At 45.0% G+C, this 15,680-nt stretch overlaps 1 long non-coding RNA gene across 3 annotated transcripts in view; it reads right to left on the reverse strand.

Annotated features, from left to right (window-relative positions):
• The window catches only part of LOC144773686 (uncharacterized), a 1,071,276-nt gene extending 1,056,323 nt beyond the window's left edge, over window positions 1-14,953 (reverse strand). For all 3 annotated transcript variants that reach the window (XR_013600051.1, XR_013600052.1, XR_013600053.1), the window contains exon 1: window positions 14,880-14,953. This is a non-coding gene — a long non-coding RNA (uncharacterized LOC144773686). The remainder of the gene's footprint in view (window positions 1-14,879) is intronic.
• Window positions 14,954-15,680: the final 727 nt, after the last annotated feature.

The raw sequence follows: 15,680 nt of genomic DNA on the forward strand, positions 1-15,680 counted from the left end.
TCTGGTAGACTTACATCTTCCACCCTAATCTCAATAGGATTGATCACAGGGCTTGGGTCCATTTGAGATCCTTCAATGGGGGTAAAACTGTCTGAACGTGATTCAGGTTGGGTGGGAATAGAAATCACAGAGATGGTAGTGTGTTCCAAATCAAGTATGGAAACATTTGCCTTCCGAAGTCAATCAATGTCTTCCAAGCAATCAAACCGATTGGAGATTGGTGCCCCTTCCCACCTGCTATTATGGTCTTGCCAACCATACCCTCTCCCGCCCCTCCCAGTATTTTGGACTAATGACCACTTCCCCTCTAAGTTAAGATTTTGCCGTGGGGGATAAAAGAAGGTAAGAGGCCTAACAACAATTGTTGCGTCTTCGCCTTGTACATCCCATGAGCATAGGTGTTGCGCTGTACATGGATCGGCAAAAGACACAACAATACAGTCACCCAAGATGGACTTAGGTGTTGGGCCTACCCAAGGTACCCTACGTACCATTAGAATGTTACTTGTTAGATGATTTGGTAACTGTCTATTTGTGTTCAGCCAGTGAATAACCTTATTTTTTAGTGACAAGAAGTTCTCCTGGGATTGTGGCTCCAAAGCGGGCACACCGGCTAACACTACAACGTATGGCCTAGCATCAGGCGGTAGATCTATGAAACCCCCGCGAAAGTTGTGTGTATTTCTAGGACCTTGAGGGTATGTCCTTTGGATCTCAGTCCTAATAGGTTTGCGGACATCGACCCGAGTTCCAGATTTTGTGGAAGTTATGCCTTGGGCAGGACGGGGGGGAAGGGGGCATTAATTTGTGGGGTAATAACTGCAGGGGTACAATCCTTTGTACGGGGTTTTGGTATAGGCCTAGTTATAGACAGGGGCTGAGCGGGCGATGATACAGCTAGAGCCTGTGGTGTACTCTCGTCTCCCAGTGTGTTTTTAATTTCCATTTGTTTAAGGCTAAGACTAGCTAGTGTAACAATTGTCTTATCCATCTCTAGCAAGTTATTTTCAATAATTGAGAGTCGGAGTTCAAGGGGTGCTAAGAGCTTTTTAAGTGTCTCCCATACAGTTTTAAGAAAATGTTCATTACCCTCCTGTGGATCGCCTGGCGGTCCCTCGTTAACACCCTCAACAGGATGTGAACCGGTTACACCCGCAGTTAAATCTAGTTCCACACTATCTATACTGACCCAGGTCTCCTTGGTCCTTATACAACCATTTGATTGGGAAACAACATCACCCACCCCGTTTAAAGCTGGGGCTCTGCGATTATTAAAAAATTGGGCTCTGGCCGCTTTGGCCTTTTTCCGGGCATAAGCTGATCTTGCTAGGCGTTTCCTTTTTTGGATTGCATCCCATTTATTAACACTTAAAATCGGCTTGTTCGACTCCGTTTTTTTTAGGATGCCTAAATCCAAGGCAGGGTTATTTAGCGCCAAGATCTGTTTAGGTTTAGCAGGCGGTGGCGATAAAATTGAGGATTGCTCCAGGAGTGGAGTTGGTGGGGAATGATGACTAACCGCCTCAGTTATTAACGGCCTGGGACCAGCCAGGCGCTCAGGGGTTTTAGCGGAGGCAATATTACCTAGGGATGATTTTTTTGACAGAGCTAGATCCTGAGATAGTCTTCGTGCAGCATCTAACTCTAAGGACACCCTATTCTGCATTTTGGTGATTTCAGTATCAATAGCCATATTGGTCCTAGTGATGAAATCATCTAGGGTCCCATTACGCATTTTCCCTCCCTTTGCTGTTTTGCTGCGAGTACCCTGTGAGCACATAATGAATCTATAAACAAACAATACTTAATGATTTAGAAGGGAACAGGGTTTAAACAAGAGGGGTGGTCCAGTCCAGTCCTTTCCGTCCTCGAACGGCCTCAAACGGCCCGCTCTTTGCCCGGTCTTCGCCCCGTGCTGCGTCCCGAGCTGCGGGAGATTCGAGCTTGGATGTAGGGGACGTGATGGGCGGTGGGCGGGACAGCCGGGAGAGCGGACCGGAAGCTGGCAGTCGGTCACGCAGGGACTCCTGGGCAATGGAGTCCCTGCAACGCTCGCAGCCCCGCTGGATGCCTCTGCCCGGTTCCGCCGTTCTTCTCCTCCCTTCCGGCGTGCAGCCCCTCTGACACCGAGGCGATGCGGCACCCGCAAAGCGGGTGCGGCGAGGTTCAAGGGCAGATGGCAAAATCAGGGAAGTTCACCTCCTGGCAGTCGTTCCTGACAGGTAGGGTCTCAGTGCAGTAGTGGTCCCACAATGACAGGGTAGGAAACGTTTTTTAAAGTCCTCCGGTAGGCGGTGGGCGGGACAGCCGGGAGAGCGGACCGGAAGCTGGCAGTCGGTCACGCAGGGACTCCTGTGCAATGGAGTCCCTGCAACGCTCGCAGCCCCGCTGGATGCCTCTGCCCGGTTCCGCCGTTCTTCTCCTCCCTTCCGGCGTGCAGCCCCTCTGACACCGAGGCGATGCGGCACCCGCGAAGCGGGTGCGGCGAGGTTCAAGGGCAGATGGCAAAATCAGGGAAGTTCACCTCCTGGCAGTCGTTCCTGACAGGTAGGGTCTCAGTGCAGTAGTGGTCCCACAATGACAGGGTAGGAAACGTTTTTTAAAGTCCTCCGGTAGGCGGTGGGCGGGACAGCCGGGAGAGCGGACCGGAAGCTGGCAGTCGGTCACGCAGGGACTCCTGGGCAATGGAGTCCCTGCAACGCTCGCAGCCCCGCTGGATGCCTCTGCCCGGTTCCGACGTTCTTCTCCTCCCTTCCGGCGTGCAGCCCCTCTGACACCGAGGCGATGCGGCACCCGCGAAGCGGGTGCGGCGAGGTTCAAGGGCAGATGGCAAAATCAGGGAAGTTCACCTCCTGGCAGTCGTTCCTGACAGGTAGGGTCTCAGTGCAGTAGTGGTCCCACAATGACAGGGTAGGAAACGTTTTTTAAAGTCCTCCGGTAGGCGGTGGGCGGGACAGCCGGGAGAGCGGACCGGAAGCTGGCAGTCGGTCACGCAGGGACTCCTGGGCAATGGAGTCCCTGCAACGCTCGCAGCCCCGCTGGATGCCTCTGCCCGGTTCCGCCGTTCTTCTCCTCCCTTCCGCCGTGCAGCCCCTCTGACACCGAGGCGATGCGGCACCCGCGAAGCGGGTGCGGCGAGGTTCAAGGGCAGATGGCAAAATCAGGGAAGTTCACCTCCTGGCAGTCGTTCCTGACAGGTAGGGTCTCAGTGCAGTAGTGGTCCCACAATGACAGGGTAGGAAACGTTTTTTAAAGTCCTCCGGTAGGCGGTGGGCGGGACAGCCGGGAGAGCGGACCGGAAGCTGGCAGTCGGTCACGCAGGGACTCCTGGGCAATGGAGTCCCTGCAACACTCGCAGCCCCGCTGGATGCCTCTGCCCGGTTCCGCCGTTCTTCTCCTCCCTTCCGGCGTGCAGCCCCTCTGACACCGAGGCGATGCGGCACCCGCGAAGCGGGTGCGGCGAGGTTCAAGGGCAGATGGCAAAATCAGGGAAGTTCACCTCCTGGCAGTCGTTCCTGACAGGTAGGGTCTCAGTGCAGTAGTGTAAACATTAGTTATTTCCACCAGAATCTTCCGGGTAACTCCCCTCTGTTCGCATAGTCAGGTGTTCTATCGTCCTTTCTGTAGGAAGGTAGATCCCTGACTATGGTTGCCCCCAACTTTTTGCCTGGTGTTTTGCTGGTTTTCTGACTTAGTTGACCTGGGGCCCTGCTATTCAGGACCCCAGGCCCACTGCTCTCTCTGTTAAAATGGATTCCATGTACCCTAGGTACATATCTGATTGGATACTGAGTCACCTTATTAGTCCCTGTACAGTATACCTTAGGTATCCAGGGCACAGGTGTACCCAGGGCCTACCAGGGGCTGAAGCATGTATTATGCCACCCCTGGCTGGCCATCCAAAACTGACACAACTGGCTGCTTGACAGCTGGGGCAAGGTGGTGTAATCACCCCTTGCTTTAGATATAGTATACCTATATCTAAACCTAGAATGGGCACACAGATCTCCTATCAGTCACTCCTATGGCAGGCCTTAACAATCCTGGAGGCAGAGTGCTTGGAATCGTGTGAGATAGTGCCCTGGCATGAGCTGTGCCTGTCTGCGGCTTTCGGGATCTATCCCTTAGCCGTTTCCATGATAGCGTCAGACCATATACTCTTAAGTGCCTTATAATCCTCGCGGTTATGGTAACTTTGGTCTGACATTATCTAAACATGTTGTGTAAGGTGTCATACGCTTTGGAATACTACCCCCTCGCCAGTTCTGGCGACGGGGGTAGCATTCCACCCCTCTAGAAGGAGAAGACATGTTGGTAGCTGTAACCCCGGTTAAAGTTAAACACAGCCTCAGCTCCACAAAATGGATGCTGCCACCGAGACACCAGTCTGCCCTCCTGCTGCTGGGAGTCCTTCCAGCAAACGGAGGCCTGGACAAATGGTTTCCTGTCAGGGGCGGTGCTAGCACCATCCCAGACAGGATTTTGTGTATCCCAGGTAGGCAGGGCTGAAAGGAAGGTGACTGCAAGTGGCACCCCGGTGCTCACTGTGCATATGCCGGCTCAAACCAGTTCCTGGGGCACACCAGCCCCTGAGCTGGGGAGAGACCGGACAAAGGAGAGGGGTGTAACCACCCCCCTCCTAGTCCCACCCATAGGGCAGGACTTAGTCGCGTGCCAGCCCCTTTTCTCAGGATAAAGGTAGGAGCAGGCCCCCTTCCAAATCAGATCATCTTTGAATCCTGAAACTACTTTCTACGAAAGGAACTCAAGACTTCTTCCTAAGATTTCTCCCTTGTGACTAAGGAGTAGTCACCCTGCACCCGCAGGCACCATCCAAGCATCGCGGTTTGCTGTAAGTCTCTCCTCCGGATCAAGACTGCCCAGCTCGACGAGAACCGGCTTCCCTGGCACCTCTGACCTCTACCTGCATCATCAGCCCAGCTGAGATTCGTGGGTGTGACGAGACCTCGAGGGACCGGCCATCTTCAAGACTGCACGACGCTTGCCCAGCACGACCACCGAGGGATCCTTGAGTGAGTGGTTTGGGGTTTGAGAAGCCCCGACCCTGAGCAGCTCCAGCACCGAAGTCCAGCCCTCCAGCATCCACGAGATCTGCGTGGGGCCCTTCTGCTCTTTGCTGCTCACCGCGTTGTCCAGGACACTTGCCCGTTGGCTAGTGGCCCTTCTGACAACGAACCACGACGACAACACCGCTGGTCTGGTTGCTCCAGACTGGCCCTTGCTCCCTTCCAACAGAGGAGCACCCCGGACCCTCCTGGTCCACTCCAGACGCCATTTTGAGTCCACCGCGTGGGCTTGCATTTGCCAAGAGTTGTTGCCCCAATCCTGGGTCCAGCGACGTCGACAGCAGATACCACCGTGGGACAGCTCGCACCTCCATCCTGGTCGCCGACAACGCCTCCTGGTCCGAGAGACTGCAGAGCCCAGCGTCGCCCACTCACCTGGTCGAGGTGACTTCGCCCGGTGCCATCCTGGTGCCCACCTAATCACTGGCTAGTGATACAGGACTTGGTCCCCTCTGCTTACAGGTCTCCATCTTCATCGATCCAGGCTTGGATCACATCGAACTTCATCACTGGTCGCCTGCCAGCAACTTCTTCTTTCAGGCTCCATAGACTGCAACGAGGATTCCCGACGTCTTTTCAGACCTATGCAGCCGCAGCCCCTGGGCTAGGTAACCTAAGCATTTCGGTGCTCCAGCATAGCTTAACTATCTAAGTGTCCAGATCCTTTTTCGTTTCAGCTCTACCTAGTCGGATTCATCCGATAACACTAACTTTGCATTTACTAGCCTCCATAGACTTTGTTCCGCATCCCCCGTGAGAGTGCACACTCTGCACCCGATCTCCCTAGGCCTCCTGCTCGTAATCTAAAGGTTCAGTAGTCTAGTCCTAGCGATCCCAAAGCCTCTGAGAATAGTTACTTACCTGCTAGTAATTCGCATCCCACTTTTGTAGTATATGGTTTTTCGTGCCCCTCGGGCATTTGTTTAAATTGTGCAACTTAAAGTGTTTTCTTAAGAGTTTTGTATTGTGCTTAGCTCCCTGACTCATAAAGAGTTCAGGGTAGTACTGTTATAAATAAATATACTTTTATTTTCATAACAACTTGTGTGGTGTCCTTTCACTTGGTGTTCAAGGGGTAAATGTGATGGTAAAACAGCTGGCTTAACACGCCCTCTAGAGTTTAGCCTAAAGACTGCTCTTGACCATGCTACTAGGATAGCTGGTCTATCAGGTTGACTTACAACCAATCATCAATAAGGGTTGTTTGGACTGATACATAGTGATCACTAGAATAGTGAGCACTGCATATCAGGCCAACTTCTCACACTTTCCATTCTCACTTTGTATGCTGTAACATCGTCAATTTCTCCCAGGCCAGACATGGGAACAATATTGTTTTTGATTACCTAAGAGCCTTTGCAACATTAGAAAATGGAGACTTTCAACTAAAGCGTTGGCTCTCCATGTTACTTGTCAAGGTTTCAGGCTATCTCTCGCTAATAATGTGTTGTATCTATTCTGAAACCAACAAACCACATGAATTATAACTGCAGAAGAAAGACATGCAAGCAGAAATGGAAAATAGCATTGTATGCAGAATGAAAAACAAGTCGAGTCAGGAAGTTTAACGCATTAAATCAATAGTGCACATTTAATGTATGCAGGTGTGTGTGTGTGTACATTTAAGCACAAATTAATAAAACTGTCAGTACATTAGAATGATGTTAAAGTTCTTAAAGGTAAAATAACTGAGTATACGTCTTTAGATGTGACTAGGAGCTACATTCAAATGCAAAGGCGAAACATTAGTGCACACATTTCAAAAACCCATTGTTGTTTCTAATGTGGATACATGTAAATCGGGTGAGGACAGTTTATTCAATCACCTAAACGATAAACGCTCATTTAATCCAGTTAAGGCACAGAGTATATATGAATTATCTAATTCTACAGTGAATGCACTTTGAAAGTGATTTCAAGCGCAGCACTTTACATTTGCATTGTCAGGACACAATAAGAACATGTGCTAAGAGCACATTTATGTTACGTGTTTGTGACATGTAGGGGTGGAGCTAGAATTACACTGCTCCATGATCGAAAACTTCAGATCGTAAACAACATCTTAATGTAAACTTGTTGCCATGTAAGAGCTGAAAGGCCCATCATAAAATTGCAACCAACCCCATTATATAAGCACTTGGTAAGCCCATTTCGAGATGTATTCCTTCAATCACAGTTAGAGAATTTAAATTAAGGATAATCATAAAACTTTTGCCCTTGATTGTATCCATACAATTCAACTGCTTGTATCTATTATTACCATATGGTTTAACAATCTGAGAATCATTTTTGCCTACTAAACCCTAAGGAGATGGTTAAAATGTCTACACCCTGTTGCCCTATAAAGTGCATTGATAGGAGCAGCAACTGAAATATGTTCTCTCTTCTGTAGAGTAGCAGAGAAATGTTTCACTTCATTGGGTTATGTGCTGACTACTTTCATCTCCTAGCTCCCTAAAGACCATTTATAGCTCCTATTCTTTCTCTGCTTTTTGTTTCAGAAAGTCATTACTTTGCTTATTTTGTGTTGATTTTCAGATAATGACTATCTATATATTTTTGTAAAATGTCTAAATGATTTTACAACCCTTTTGGTGTAAGGTCTACAATCACAATATGGTCTGCATATTAAAGCAAAGCTAGGTTACAAAGGCCCAAATTCGAGGCATCACCTCCCGCATCCTTCAACAAATAGGGCAGGTCATATACATAGAGACAAAAAAGCAATGGGGCTAAAATACAGCCCAGCTTTAAGTCGTTTTCTATTAAAGCAATTTGGGGCTAACCAACTACTCCCCCCTATCCTCAAGCAGGACATGACATCATGTAGAAGAATAGAGAGCTAATATTAAATTAAGTAAAGGATCTTGGCTATTCAGAGCACAGAGTTTTCTCCATGGAGTGGTTCTGTCTATGCAGTCAAAAGCCCTTGAAAATTCAATAGAAGCAGTCTAGAGGAACATAGCCTGCGAGAAAACATATTTCGCAAAAATTACCTGAATGGTATTGATATTATCACAAGCAGAGCTATTTGGTACAAAACCAGTTTGCTCCAGCGGAACAATTTTATAAATGGTTGAGAACACTTCTTGGCACATAGTCTTCTGATAGAACTGAGTAACGTTATCTGCCTACAATTACAGGGATGAATAACTGGGCCTTCTTATGGAGTGGGAGGATATTACTTCCCTTCCATGAAGTTGGAACAGCGCCAGTTAAGTAACAACATTTTAAAAGAGTTGCTAAGTAACTTGACTATAAGCCTCCTTCAAGCTTTATACCTGTAATGGGTATTTGGTCTGTCCCTCTGGCACCAGAAGATCTAGCACTATGTATAATGTTCCTATTCTGGATTTACTTGGACATTATAAATCTGCTCCCTCAGTGAAAGAGGAGGTAACAGGAGAAAAGGGCAGATCATTAAGGGAATTACCAGCAAAGTTGGAAAAAATCTGGTGTAAAACTCAATCACAGGCAGAGAAAGAAATATTTAGGTCGGCTGTAACTTCCTACCATAAAAACATTAAGTTAACACAAAAAGGACATATTTGTGTTCAATTAAGAGTAGCAGGCAATTCTACGAAGGAACTCTAAAATCATTTACGTCTCCAACTGCCTGCACTAATCAGATCCCTGTCTCTCACATCTTATATGATAATATCTCCAATTCTTTTGATGAAAAAATTGACAAAATCTATTAAAAACTTAGCAGGCTTTCCACCCCTGCAGGTTTCTAAAGTAGAAGAGATGCTAAAATGTCTAAATCAGGTTCCACTACTGACATCGTGACAGCCAGTCTATTCGCCCTACTAGCAAAGCATTGTATCCCTCAATATGCACTTTATTTAACCACTCCCTGTACGGGGGGAAGTGTCCCTGGTTTGGAAATCTGCTCAAATCCTTCTGATTTGCAAAAAGGGTAATGTGCCTTCTACAGAGCTATCTAACTACAGCCCTATTTCACTCCTTCCGCTCATGAGCAAACATTTGGAGGGATATATCAACTCGCAGCTTATGGAACATATTGACTCCCAAGTATGTCTTGACCCCTCACAGTCTGGTTTTAGACCAAGACACTCTACTGAATCCACCCTTATAGGTGTGACGAATTTCATCAAACTTTCTCTATATAATAACAAGGCAGTATCATTAGTGCTGCTGGACTTGTCTGCAGCATTCGATACTGTAGCAAATCATAAGCTAGTGAAAAGACTGATGGAAATTAGTATGGTGGGGCCGGCTCTTCAATGGCTTTCCAGCTTTTTAGAGTAGCGCACAAAAACTGTCAATTTGGGCCCTTTACGCTCTGTTGCTAAATCACTTACGAAGGGGCTTCCTCAGGGCTTATGCCTCAGTCCCACATTATTTAATATATATGTGGCCCCTTGCAAATATCATCAGAGATCATGGCTTTGTTCCCTTTTCATATGCGCACGATACACAAATTCTTCTTTCGTTTGAAAATATGGTGGCGACAAAACAGCTCTTTGCAGATGGTATGCGAGCTATCTCTGACTTGATGATGAGAATTTTCTCCACTTGAACGCCGATAAAACGGAAGTTCTTCTGGTCAGCAAAGCACAAATTCTGTGGTCTCCCGATTGGTAGCCATCATAATTGGGCCCAGACCCTACACCTACAACCAAGGCAAAAAATCTGGGAATATATCTGGACCTCTCCTTATCTATGAAAGACCAAGTGGCAAAAGCTTCAGGCAACTGTTTTCACATGCTGAAGTTCCTTTGGAGTGTGTTCCACCTTCCCCCTCTAGCTCTCCGCAAGACCTTGATCCAAGCTCTGGTAGTCAGTCGACTTGACTACTATAATGCACTTTTGGGAATTGCAAACAATGCTGTGTTAAAAAGGTTGCAAGTGGTCCAGAACACGGCAGTGCGGCTGACTCTTAATATGCTTCCTAGATCGGCATCTCTGCTGTTATTGAGACACCTCCATTGGCTCCCCATCCGTGACAGAATCAAGTTTAAAATTTGCTGCTTGGTCCATAAAACAATGAATGATAGGGGGCCCAGCTATCTGGCAGAAAAAACTCGTCCACTACCTTTCTAGTAGATCTCTGCACTCTGGAGAGAAGGCTCTGCTAGTTGTCCCTCGGTTTCATTAACTACGAGCCGGTGGCAAATCTTTTGCCTACCTTGCCCCGGCTTGTTGGAAATCACTTCCCTCCTTTGTTCCTTCCACTGTTAGCGCAGAGATACCCCTCCGAGGGTGATTCCAGCGATCTACAAATTCTTCATTCATAGATATTCTAAAGATATATTGACCACTCCTTGTTAGTGATCAGATAGTAGGATTCCTACTGCTCCAATTAACCACTGCAATAATTTTCCAAAAGCATCTTAAATCTTTATGAGGTACTGCTTCAGGGAGATCTATCCACATCGTATCAGCCTGTCATTTTTTTATCCTGATTCTCCATTGAGCCTGCCTCCTTTTCAAAAAGATTAATCATTTTTCTTGTTCCATAGGAGAAGTATAGAATTTACCAACTTTGAAGTTTATTGTAATTAATCAATTTGTTCAAATGACACTCGGTATTACCGTCTATAGGATTACTTCTGGGCACCAAAGGAGGGCCTGGTGGTAAATAGCTCTTTTCTACAAAGTTGGCGATGTCCGGGTTCAATTTATCAAAAGGGGTCATTCCCTGTATTATTCGATCCTTTAGCATTAGTTAAAGATACCTTTAAGTTCTCTTTATTAAAGATATTCCAATGAAATGTATTCATTTATTTATTTAGTTCTTTATTTTATTTTTGGAGTTTTACATAGCGCAGGCTAGACCCAGAGGTATCAGAGCACTTTACATAGATGAGGGCAAGGAAGTTGCACAAGATACAAATAAGAAAAACAGATATCAATGTACAATAAGGGCAGGAGAGAAACTCGGTAGTTCGTCGCACTGCACATAACTGGTTGCCGAAACCAGGTTCAGTGGACAGGATAGGTTGCAAATGGTGATCCCGCCAAAGACCACCCACCGCATAGGATGAAGTACTCCGTCCTTGGATGCCAATCCCACGCACCTCAGCATTCACCAGTGGAATAAGGCAGTCCCGACTCCTGGATGGCAAGAGGGGCAGCCCCGGGGAAAGAGAGGGCCACAGACAGCAAATCAGTGCTCTCACTCCTCTCCAACCGGGAAAACCATCTCGGGCCAGGACAGCCGTGAAAGGAAACAAGCGGGCCGTTGTCTCAAGGTAATCCGTTTATTTTTGCCAGAGAAGAGTTGATTGTGATGGGATGCAAAGTAGTAGTGGCAGTGTCCGGAAGGTAGGTGAAGGCCGAGGGTTGACACCCAGAGAGTGAACCAGAGCCTGTCTCCTCTCAGCAGCTTTAAGCATCTCAACTGTGCAATCGGCCATTTTCCTTGGATTCCGTAGGCGGTGGATTATTGTTGCTGTGAAAGGAATATTCTCTAAAGGAGATCGAATCGGAAGAAGTCCTAGAGGATCGCTGAATAATTTCCTTCAATCCCCAGGGTATGGATGGTTTGATGGGGGCAGATTTCCAAGGATTTTCGCCAAGACGGAGATCCTCGCCTGGAGCTCCTGGCCGGTGTTCCTTACCCGTCGGCCATCTTGTATCCAAAAAAATTTTCCATTACCATTGGAACTTTGCCATTAGAAGAACAGAAATAGACCTTCTCTTTCTTCAAATTCCAAGGCATGATTCCTTCTAGGGCCATGTCGATGGTAAGTAGAAAGTATCTTATGGTCACTTAGCAAAATGTCTAGGATTTCTAAATCAAAAAGCCATCCAAATATTGAAATTATGATATAGTCAATTATTGAGGGACTTTCTGTACAGAGATAAGTGTGATGAGCAGGTGATACTTTTTCCAATCTCCTATTTATGATAATGAGCCCAATGTGCCTACATAGTTCAAAAAGAAGTTTCCTTCTTATGTTCACTCTGCAAAGAAATGCAAAAATGGTACTAGGGATATTTAAGGCCGCCTCCCTATCTACCTGAGATCAAGTTTATAGAGTGATTTGAAACCTTAGTGTTACAATTCCCCACTAAGATTAAATTAAATTGTTTGTGTTTTCTATTTCAGATACCTGATCTATAAAGTCACGCAAGGATTTGGTGAGAGCGTCAGTTACCAAACAAAGGGTATATTCAAGTTAGTAAGAAGGAGAGTCATTTTAGCATGACTCCCCTTACTAAGTCAATTAAACGATAGATATGCATTGTGCTAAATTCGAAGGGTGAGAGAAAGTTTTCTATGTCCAAATATTGTATGTGCTCAACTACATATTAATCCCTCCACTAGCATGACCCTTCCTTGACTTTTTAGCTAAACAAATAAACACATAATACAATAATTATTGCATTCTAAAGTCTCCCTACAACAGGTCTCCTGAATACATACTATATCTGCTTTCATGGAATTAAAAAAAAAACATTTTGGAAACTTGGAAAAACAGCCTACCAAATACCAGGAAAAGATTTTAATGCCCTCACTAAAATCTCTGTGTAAATGTATAAACACGTGTTCCTCTGGAATTAAGTGCCCCTGCTCTCCAACCCTATTTAGAAATATCTTCTAAACTGATCCCTGGAGAAGAATTATCTTGCCCTAGATAAGAAACAGATCTTCTTCCAGACTCAAAGTTGATAATAGTTAATTTTGCATTATTTCTCAATTCCTCCATAGGAGCATTGCTGACCTCAAGAGGTACAAGGGGAATGAGACGCCCACGCTTGGCCTAAAAAGCAAACTGACAACCAAAGTGGAGGTAGCTTTGGCACTCCCAGTGTCTCCGATAATCTGATATGGTATGGAAGATAAAATCATTTGAGGAGTGCAATCAGAGTTTCAAAATAGATTGAGAGTTTACAGTGTGCTCAAATCAGATATTGAGTTTTGCGACTCCCATTGCAGATTGTGGCCACCCGTCAACTTACACCCGTGAAAAAATTTAATAGAACAACTTAGGGTGCTTAAAGGAACAATATAGAACCTTTTTATTTATTGCTCACATCAATGCCAATGGAGAACAATCTACGTAGTTAAAAATGGGCAGTACTGGTAGGGAAAGAAATTACAGATTCTTAGTGGGTGAGTCTACTACAAAATGTAACCAGAAGTGAATATAGCAGTTTCAGAAGGGAACCCCCTACAAATTAATTTATGATTGGTACCTTTACCCAACTAAACTACAGATATTCTGCCCAACTCAAAGTGCACAATGGTGGTGTGCATACGGTGGAGAGGGACATTCGCAACCTATTTGATGGGACTGGCAAATAATGAACCCCTACTGGAGAGATGTATTAAAATAGATGAAAACTATATTGGGGTATCCCATTGCAGATGATGCAGAGACTATACTCTGGCTGCCATCCATGCATCTAAAATACCAGACAAAGTCTGATAGAATAGTTATTTGGAACTGCTTAAGGGAAGCCACGGTGACACTAGCAGCACACTGTTACACTATGGCAGACCTGCATATGAAAAAGGATGGCGATGGAGAAGCCCCTTGCTCACTTTGCCACTGGTTTCAAGCTAGCCTGGATGATGAAGGGTGGTACCCAGAAACCAGTCCCAGGATGCTTGTATCTGGTCCAGGGAAGACCTGGCTTGGCAGTTCGGTCTGGACCGTTCCCATGAGGCACAGGGTCAAGACTGATTTGCATATGGCAGGGTCTGAAGTGGGGTGGGGAAGTGAGCGAAAGACCCAGATCTGTGACTGGGGGTGAGTGTCTGAAATGTCTCAGTGCTCCGCCCATCATCTCCTTGTGTTTGCTTTATATTTACATCACCCACACCCCATTTCGGATTACATAGGTCAATTGAGGCCATTTAGGATGGTCCGTGGGTAGTAATGAAAGCCTGTGACATTTTGCACAACCAAGTAGGGTAGAGACATGGCAACCGTAGTTTAGAGATGAGGGAGGTGTCCAAAAATCACCAATTACTCCATGTATTTTTTTAAACTTCTATAAGCGGGGAGGGAGAATGAATGAATAAATACTAATTGACTACCTACAAATAATACAATTTCAATTGATTGTGATACTTCTCAAATAGAAAAAACTCCATTCAAGAGCCAAGGAGCACTTCTATGATAAAGCTTTTCACCAAGTATGGGTAAGGGGGTGCACACTTGTTTTTAAGAAACAACAATTAAAAGGTGGACACTGAAATAAATGGTCGGAAAGTAAGGTTAGCCCGTTTCCCTAATCTAAAACTACTGTTTTTGGGTAATTCGTAAATGTGGTAGGGAGATGGTTTCGTGATAACTCTCATAATTTTTTTCTCTCCTCCTTAATGGATATTTATCGTAATACAACCATTCCAAACTCCAAATTAGGTTGGAGAAATGTGAATGTCTACATGCATGACCAACAAAAAACTTCATAGGTATGTTAACAACATAATTCAGAAATAGATGGAACATGGATAGATGTGAAATAAATGTTCCAAAGGCATTTGTGAAATACAATCGAGAAAATAAATATAAAGCAAAAATAACACATCCATTAAATCTGTTTTTCCTATTTTGTTCAATTATTGGAGGTCAATTAAGACTTTGATTTAGCCAGGTTGATTTATTTCGATGTGGAGTAATTATGTTTATGCCGGTTTTTAAAATTTGTTTCTTCATAGCTATTGTTCATAAATGTATTATCCCAAAATACTTAAAAATGAACTAATAAACTGTAAACAAAGTAATTTTACATCATGAAAGTATAATCCGTTTTCTACAAATGAGATATAAATGTAGTTGTTTTATTCAAATGCCTCTGTGGGCCTCTTACCTTGGTAAATAACGCTGGCAATAGTTCTCATTTCATACACTTTGCATTTATCCTTGAAATTACTTGTAAAAATGTTGTACACTCTGAAAAACAGAAATTAATGGACTGTAAGGAAGTTTATTTTCAATGAATGCGTAGTGTAGTTCCTATATTCCCAATAGGCTCTGCGCATTGGAATAATATATCCTGCAGCTTACACGTAGGACTTAAGTCGACTAGGTCTCTGCCGAATATATTAGACTTAATTGTGAGTGCCAGCTAGCTCAGAGGTCACTAGAAACTTTCTTGAATAAACAAGAAGGGATTAGTCTCTGACAACCATATAACATGACAACTTTGTTTCCCCAGAATGAAAAGTATCTCTTGAGTCGCGGAAACAATAGATGGCTATTTCACTCAGTCAGATGTGCATGCTTCGTTTCACCAGAGTTGCTTAGAAATAGAGAGACGGGTGTTTTCAATAAAAGTATATATTATGCATAAGAAATGCACTGCTACAATTGAAATGCTAGTTAAGAAGTACAATGCATATAATACGAATAGTATTATAAAGTAGTACTGTCAGAGCATGATATGGTTTCTAAGCCATAAACATAGAATACATAAAATGCATAAAATACATACAGTGATAAAATAGTGCCTAAAAGTACTCAACTGGTGCTTCTAAAATACGCCTACCCCGGTGTCCCTAACCTAAGTCTAGTACGAGAGAGGAGTAAGTGTGGTGTAGCTTAAGTCTAGTAATTTTCTGCCAAGAATCTGTTCCAAGAATTCCCAAAGGGTCTAATCAGCTCCGTACCT

Source organism: Lissotriton helveticus, chromosome 1_1, assembly GCF_964261635.1.
Source record: "Lissotriton helveticus chromosome 1_1, aLisHel1.1, whole genome shotgun sequence".
Taxonomy (NCBI): Eukaryota; Metazoa; Chordata; class Amphibia; order Caudata; family Salamandridae; genus Lissotriton; species Lissotriton helveticus.